The 8,637-nt window shown below is 31.3% G+C and overlaps 3 long non-coding RNA genes across 5 annotated transcripts; all 3 read left to right on the forward strand.

Annotated features, from left to right (window-relative positions):
• The first annotated feature begins 1,791 nt into the window (after positions 1-1,791).
• Positions 1,792-5,028, forward strand: LOC126927251 (uncharacterized). 3 transcript variants are annotated; one of them, XR_007715322.1, is made up of 4 exons: positions 1,792-1,987; positions 4,336-4,385; positions 4,715-4,846; positions 4,929-5,028. It is a non-coding gene; the product is annotated as an uncharacterized LOC126927251 (long non-coding RNA). The 3 variants fall into 3 exon arrangements; XR_007715323.1 differs by lacking the exon at positions 4,336-4,385; XR_007715321.1 differs by lacking the exons at positions 1,792-1,987; positions 4,336-4,385 and having other exon boundaries at positions 4,469-4,846.
• On the forward strand, positions 2,244-3,520 carry LOC126927253 (uncharacterized). The gene is made up of 3 exons (XR_007715325.1): positions 2,244-2,840; positions 2,917-3,204; positions 3,372-3,520. It is a non-coding gene; the product is annotated as an uncharacterized LOC126927253 (long non-coding RNA).
• An 18-nt stretch (positions 5,029-5,046) lies between the features above and the next one.
• On the forward strand, positions 5,047-7,913 carry LOC126927242 (uncharacterized). Its single transcript, XR_007715308.1, has 4 exons — positions 5,047-5,137; positions 5,216-5,526; positions 7,645-7,782; positions 7,899-7,913. It is a non-coding gene; the product is annotated as an uncharacterized LOC126927242 (long non-coding RNA).
• Positions 7,914-8,637: the final 724 nt, after the last annotated feature.

The following is an 8,637-nucleotide window of genomic DNA, read 5'->3' on the forward strand; positions in this document are numbered from 1 at the left end:
GGAATCGAAATTCTGTCGTATTTTACAGCGAGGATAAGAACTACTCAAGCGACAATCGAATGTCACTTAAGCGCTCTGGAGATGGAATCAATTAGTACTTGAGTGGCGTTAATTCTTGCGCGAAGATCAATTCTCGCAAACTATTCGAAAAATAAGGATTAAAAGGTTTTTACATAGGGAAGCGTAGGATTGAAGCTTAGGATTTAATTTTGACGCGAATAAATGAAAGTTTAAGAATCGAGATTTAATTGAAATAAAAGTAGGATCGTTAAATTAAAAAACGTGAATAATTCTCAATTTTTGTCGCATATGAAGTATAGACACAAGTCTTTCAAATAATAAAATATTTAACCAACGTTAAATATTTAACTATAACGTGAAAGTAATATAAATGTAAATGAATATCGAACATTCTGAATTATAACACCAATTAATCGCATGCTAATTAATATTTACGAATCATAAGCGAAACACGATGGAAAATCGAAATTCGATATATATATTTCGAACCGTAAAAATAAGATCAGTAGAATGAACATGAGTTGGTGTACACTAGTTTTTTATTAAATGAAAAATAATTGATACGAATAGTAATAATAATAGAATATTTCTTAATTAACTTTTTCATTAATAGATATTATGTTTACATATATACAAATAAATATAATTTTCTACAAATAATATATATGTTATCAATTTAGGATATGAGTATAAAATTTCTCACCATGTCACAAATTTTCCCGAACGTTATTTTTCGCATTTGAACTTGCAGTTGGATACTACGACTATATTTCTTATATTTGTTTACAAGTTTAATAAAACTATTTTACGCTATGGCTTCGCTTGTTACTTACGGCTTCTTCAAACCAAGCGATTAAGAGATGGAATAAAGCTGAAATTACGTGATATAATATGCGCGTATACTTCGTGTGCCTGACATTACGAGCATCACACTACTTACAAAGGAGATTTTACCTTGTATAAATCATACTTTTACTTTAGCAGCATGATAAATTTTATCCGATTACTTGAAAGCTGTTTGTATTCCGAGTTATTAAGCATCGTTATAACAACGAATGGTGTTGATAATTCTCTAATTTATTTAAATTTCCAAATTAACATAAAGTGTTACGTAATTATTTTATAAATGTCTTAAAACGTTATGAATATTAGTTTATATGAAATCTTCCCTTAGAGTACGTGGGCGGATGAATATTAAACTTTGATGGAACGCATCTAACGATGAAATATTACATATCTATGAAATTCATCTAAATGATTAAATATCAGATATCTATGGTATTCATCAAACGATTAAATATCAAATAATATAAAAAAAATATAAAATAACAGTTAGCAACATTTCGATATTATGGATTAATTGAATTAACTTTTAAATCGAAACACAAACGTGTTAACTACAACCTGTGGATTAAAGCGATTACAACTTTTTCCTTTTTTTTACTTTTTTTTTTTTTTTTTTTTGATAGGAAAACTTCAACCAATACTTTTGTGTAAGCCTGTGAGGTAAGCCTCGACTTCTAAACTAACTTCGTAAGCTATAGAACTAAAAGAGCATAATCGTAATGTGATACGAATAGTCGGAAGAAATTTAACATTTATTTAAAAACTATATATATTTATTTAAAAACCGCTATATTACAAAGTCTTTAACTATATTTTTATGAATCTGTATAATTTTTTAGAATTTTAAAAGGATACATATATATATGCAAGCTCCCTAGATTTCATGTAGGATAGGGATTCTTTTTGTTTCGCGGGTAGCACGACAGGCTGTGTTTCACGGACAGACCGATCTTCCCTTGTTTTACGGACGACCATTTTAAGAAGCACGTTTTTCCCGAACGGACGGACAGAGAGTTACATTAGAGACAAACAAGGTTACGGAATAGTTATTTAAGATTTTAAAGACTGAAGAAGAAAGATCGGTAGCTCAGGACGTTGAAAATCGATTCTCGATTTTCAGGTAAACATTGTACTAAAGACTTGTTATTTCCCGTTTATATAATTATTGTTATTTATTGTTATAAACGCATATTAATTGTCGTTTATTTTTGTATTTTATTATTTACTTCATAATAAAAACTCGATTTTCAGACTACAGAATCGATCCTGAATTATCACCAAATTACCATCTTACAAATCGATTTTCACTACGCCATGCCGTTAAAAGTGAAGCTACGTATCGCCGTGAACGAGAACGCAATGGGGAGAAAATAGAATCCATAAGAATTCATAAGAAAACCAGAAGATGAAGTATGTGATGTCTTTCCTCCAGAATATCAAGCAAGAGATCATCATCCGCGGTTATTCAGTTTATCGATAGTGAAGAAAGCCGCAAACAACTTAACCAAGGTAAGCCATTACAGAAACATTGCACTCACGATGGATGACGCAACGGCAGCGTCATACATCGGTACAAGTTTAAACTTCGTGTTTCGAGATATTTACTTAGAAGAATCGGAGATCATCCCCACAAGGAAAATAAAGACCGAAATCGAAAAGCCCAATCTTCAAACAGAAACATTATTAGAGATCTTCCAGAAACAAAACATGCATGAGAGAGAAGGCACAGACTTTGTCATAAAACAATTTGATGGAACGCAAAAAGCCACAGATTGGAGTATGAAATATTCATATTTCACATACGCATCCCTTCCATACTCTAATATGAGTATGAAACCGAATACCAAAAATACAAAATCCAAACTGATGAAAAAAGGATCAAGAATTTGAAGAAATATTTGGGAAAAACAGCATCAGAATGGTACCAGACAAATCTGCTGAAGGATGAAGAATACAACTGGGAAAATTGGAAGGTGGCAGTTCAAAAAGCCTCTGGCAATAAAGGTTGGTCTGCAGTACGATACGCTTATAACTTTAAATACATTTCAGGTTCATTCACTGAATATGCCATAAAAAAGGAATGATTAATATTGGAAGTAAGGAGGAAGACTTCTGAAGAGACAGGGATAAATCTAATTGTTATTGGATTACCCATACACATTCAAGATAAAATCGATAAAGAAACAGTACAATCAACAAATGGCTTAATCGGATTCTTGGGGCAATATCAGACGAAGGGAAGAAAAACACAAGGGAATAACGCAAGATTGGACAGAAAGCCAGAGCCACCGCCCAAGAAACAACCTTGTGTGATTTATGAAGCACTGAATTTCCCAGGTCGATTTCACCCAATAACAACTCACCAAAGAAATACATGCACATACTCATCGATCATTTTTCAAGGGCTGTTTTTATGTCCACATCGAAAACACAACACACAGAAGATATCATAAAACTTATAGACTCGACAGGAGAAACTGATTGCATAAAAATTATCCTTGCAGACCGATACCCAGTAATGACATCCAAAGAAATTCAAGAGTATACGAGGAAAAGGAACATTAAATTAATTTTCACCTCGACAGACTGCCCATCCTCCAATGGACTGAACAAAAGGGTAAATCAAACATTAGTAAACAGGATCAGATGTAATTCAGACGAAAATAAGAGAAACTGGACAAAAATCACAGAAGAAAGCGTAGAAGAAAACAATAACACCAGACACAGTGTAACGGGGTTTGCCCCAAATCATTTACTGAATGGAAAAATGATTGAAATCGTCCCTAAGGAAATAATGGTGAATAAGATAAACCTAAAAAGAGACAGAGAAGAAGCATTCAAAAACTCAACAAGAAATTTCGAAATCAACAAACAAAAATACGATAAAAAAAGAAGAGAACACGAATTTAAAATCGGTGATATGGTCTTCACCCATAACGGAAAAAAAATGAATAGAAATAAGCTGGAAGAAATTAGGAAAGGACCTTTCATAATTCTAAGAAGGATTTCAAACTCCATATATGAAGTGGATAACGGTAATCGGGGATCTGAAGGGAATCTGTTCCACTCCCCATTCGAGGGGCGGTGTAAACTCCCTAGAGTTCATGTAGGATAGGGATTCTTTTTGTTTTACGGGTAGCACGACAGGCTGTGTTTCACGGACAGACCTTCTTTTGTTTTATGGACGATCATTTTAAGAAGCACGTTTTTCCCGAACGGACGGACAGAGAGTTACATTAGAGACAAACAAGGTTACGGAATAGTTATTTAAAACTTTAAAGACTGAAGAAGAAAGATCGGTAGCTCAGGACGTTGAAAATCGATTCTCGATTTTCAGGTAAACATTGTACTAAAGACTTCTTATTTCCCGTTTATATAATTATTGTTATTTATTGTTATAGACGCATATTAATTGTTGTTTATTTTTGTATTTTATTATTTACTCCATAATAAAAACTCGATTTTTAGACTACAGAATAGATCCCTGAATTATCCCCGGATTACTATCTTACATATATGTACATATTTGTATATTTATATATATATATATAAATACATATATATATATATATATAGAGAGAGAGAGAGAGAGAATGTTACAAGGAAGTAATCTAAAACTCCGTAAATTTGTAGTACATGTTTAATGAGAGAAGTATTAAATATCTGATAAGCGTAGATCCAAAAATTAATCCTATTTATTTGATATACCGTACTTTTTATTTAACATTTAAATCGAACGTTTAAATCGAACCCTCGATAGAATAGGTAGAATAAACGTGTCCAATAAAATAATCTCCTCCATCATCTGATTTGAATTCAACGAATTTTTTTTTATGAATACACATAGAGAGAAATCTACCTATTGTGGACACACGTACAAATCAATAAATAATGCATGTCGTGCAATATCGGCTACAGAAGGAATAAATAGAGAATTATGTATTATCCACAGATGGCAGTTATACAGTGACTACGAAAGGTATTTAAATAATATGAATATAAATACATGATACAGGTATTAAACTTGGTATTATTTAGTGGTACTTTCATACGATTATAAGGATTTGATTTGAAATATAAAAGCTGATAGGAAAACGGTTCATTGGAAAATATGGACACGCGCAAATATTTTCTCGTGCCCGCAGTATATTAAAACAGAAAGTCAAATATTTGTTATGAATGGCGAAGGATATTTTTCTCTTCTTCTTGACCCAGCAATTGGATTTCATCAATATTATATAACGTTGATTAAAATTTCCTTTTCTCTCGAGTGAGTACTATAAGATCACAAAATAACATAGATCTTTTCTTTGCAACTTGCTGAATATAAAACTGCGTCCTTTTACAGGCAACCATGTATATTCCAAGCGTGATGAAGGGATTAGATCATCGTATCGTAAATTATGCTTACTTCCAACCCCAAAGGCAGACTTTCTATGTGCTTGTCTCTTTGCTTCGAGGGCCAGCGAACTCTTCACTCTATATGACAGAAACAGCCTAGAATCCAGGGGGAAATTTGAAAGTCAATCAAGGAAGGAACTGCAAGATGGACAGAGCAAGGTCTCGTAGAAATGTATGTGAGATTCGTTTCTCGCAAATTACGAGATACGGAAACGTTTAAAGTCATCTACAGGCGGAAATCTGTTCAAGACAGTCGCGGTAATGTTTCGACGTTATATTTTATACGTTAAGCCAGCTATTATTTAAATATGTTCTTTGAAATTAAGTAAAATCAAAGTAGCTGAAAAAGTACAGCTGATAAAATTACGTTCAAAACGTGAATGAACAATAATTTTTACTTTCGTTACGCTGTTGTTATCGATTATCCATTATTTCTTATGGCAAGAAATGGGAACGTGCTTAATTTACGATAAAAACGAGAAACAATACGTAAAATATTTTTCACGATAAATTATTTTCATATTGTTTGAAATAATTTTACGCTTCCGCGATATAAGTGGCGAATGTAATTGAACAAGAATCATTTTTGATAAATGTAACAGATATATACCGTATATATATGCAAAATATATTATAACGTGTTAATTCATAAAGTTACTTAAAATTATTGGAAATCTATGTACGTAGGTATGTTTAAATATTTCATTCATGTTTTTATTCCATTGAATTGCAAGTTATATAAAATCATTTCATTAATAGTATAGTTAAATAATATAAGAATTGCGAATTAAGAATATTGTTTATTAGTGATATAAATAATTAAATTAGTAATAATGTATACTTAACACGTTCTTGTATTTTGCTATTAAGGTAGAATTAAATGGTTAAAGAATTAAAATTATTTCGCTCTTCTTTCAAAATTATTTCAATCTCGATCTCATGTTTTAGAAGGGAAAACTATAATTTTTGTTCTTAAAACATATCATCCCCTAATAGTCTGCGTTCGAATCATGATTATTCTAAAAACCACTATGATTGTGTTATTGAAATAACGTCATCAACTAGTTTCTTAAACTACGTAGATGCTACTGAAACAAACTACGTACATGCATAGTAAGTTTATATGAATATTAAACACAAGAAACTTCGTTTGACTTGATTTGGCTGAAATCAGCTTGTCGAAGTGCATCATAGAAATAAGTCACGTCGATCAAAGTTGTAGCGCAATATCTATTAGACCGTCATTAAAGTCATCGTTGGTACATTAATAGATGGTATCACACAGTTAAACGACATGTCATAATATTCTTTCATCTAAACCATAGTAGCAACAGACTGTTTCCTACAGACTAGAGGTATTTCATGGGACGATCATATAAATTCTTAAATACAATAATGTATAATACACATACGTACATACATGAACCAAGTCTGTAAGCATAATCTATAGACTATAATAAATACGTGAAACATTTTGAATTCTGTATTAGATTTGAAGAAATCTCGAATAAATCAAAAGATATTAAATACTACAAAACTGTGAGCATTATTAAGGATTAGGATGTGATTTTTTGAAAGATATAAATATAATTTATGAATAGTTTCAAAGATGAAGGTGAAAGAAATCTGTAACAAGAATTAGTCCCTTAAGGAAACGTTAATTACTTTGTTACTGTAGAAACACTTGTGGATTCTTCGATATAAAACTAACAATTATCTTTTATCTAAAGGATATGTTATAATACAAAGATCCTTAAAATTATTCGATGGAATATCCAATTGATATTAATGCTGATTACCTACTTTTTAACCTATCATTTACAAAGAACAGTTTATTTATCGAAGCTATAAACTCTTTTGCCCGCTTCAGAGCTTCCATCGACGATTTATGACGTACATGGTGCAATAATGCCTAATGCGATTCTCTTTAATATCCCATATTGCATACATTCTCGTACCGATTACACAAATTGTTTGAATTCAAGAAACATGCGATCACTATACCGGTATAAATTTGTTATTTACTTGATCTGAAATATCCTTTCAAGTTTGAAGTGAAATTGAAATTCTTTCAAATAATCTTTGACTTAAAGATGTTATTTATAGCTTCGCGTTTATCGATATTGATTCCCTAAATTTAACTGATTTTACATGTATATTTATTTTACGATTTAAGCATTACATGTTAGTTTAAGTATCATTTACATACCAGCTACTTGAAATCCATTTAATTTCATGTAACTTAACTAATTACAGAACAAGGTTTAACTTTTACGTTAACTAAGCTCAAAATGTCCATGAAGCATGATTTGTTTCTGGAAAGTCATTTAACTATTTTAACTAACGAAATGTATAACGAAAACTATCGATTTTCAGAACTTTATAATATAATGGAATCGTTTTACATATTTGCGGACAAACAACACAACAGTTTTCGTCTATGAATACGAAACAAAAAATTTAAATAAAAATTATATTAATCCTTTCGGTACGAGTTGTTTTTTAACATCGATGGTACGTATAAAGCAGTAAAGCATGTGCGTGACCTGAATACATTTCCGGTCTTTTTATAACGATTGTGAACAAATAATGTAAAACTATAACTTCAAAACTATAACGTATGTTTCCAGATAAAGAAAATAATCACAGACTTCGCTGGATGCATAAGCATTCATAGACAACATCAATGGAATTTTTTCTGATGAATATGTCCTTCTCCTGTAGGAAAGTATGAGATGACTCGTTTGTTTGTAAGAAATGTTCAAGAGCAGTTATGAAATCATTTACGGATTTCACTACGTTTTACATATTCGAAACTTTCCATCTTTGCATTTCTTTTCTGTCTCCCCTTTCTCGTGAATACTTAAATACATGATTTTTTCAAAACTTCACAAAAATAATCGTAAGAATCTATTCTATTTTTTCTCGTATATTTCCTTGTTTGGAAAAAGGAATAATTTATGACTTGTAATTTGTAAAATTACGCTAATAATATCAGTTTACTTGTACAAGATGGCCACCATACACATATTTGTCACATTAGAAAATATAGACCTAACCAAACAGGAATATTACACATTACAAGTTAACGTACATATATATGTAGTATCTATTTACAAGTATCGCAGATTACCTCTTGAAAAGTAAGAAAACATAAAGACTAAAGTAAAGTTGTAAATCTAAACTACAGTTCAAGTTATACAAGGCATGCAAAGCTTCTCTTGAAACGTTAGGTGCGTACTTCGATATACAATATAAAGAAACATAGCCCGCGAGAAAAGCTATATAGTACATACCATACAGATCCCTCGCCATAACTTTGTCAATATGCGCAACGAAATCGGTAATTTTCGCGCCACCACTCAAACG

Source organism: Bombus affinis, unplaced genomic scaffold (genome assembly GCF_024516045.1).
Source record: "Bombus affinis isolate iyBomAffi1 unplaced genomic scaffold, iyBomAffi1.2 ctg00000080.1, whole genome shotgun sequence".
NCBI lineage: Eukaryota > Metazoa > Arthropoda > Insecta > Hymenoptera > Apidae > Bombus > Bombus affinis.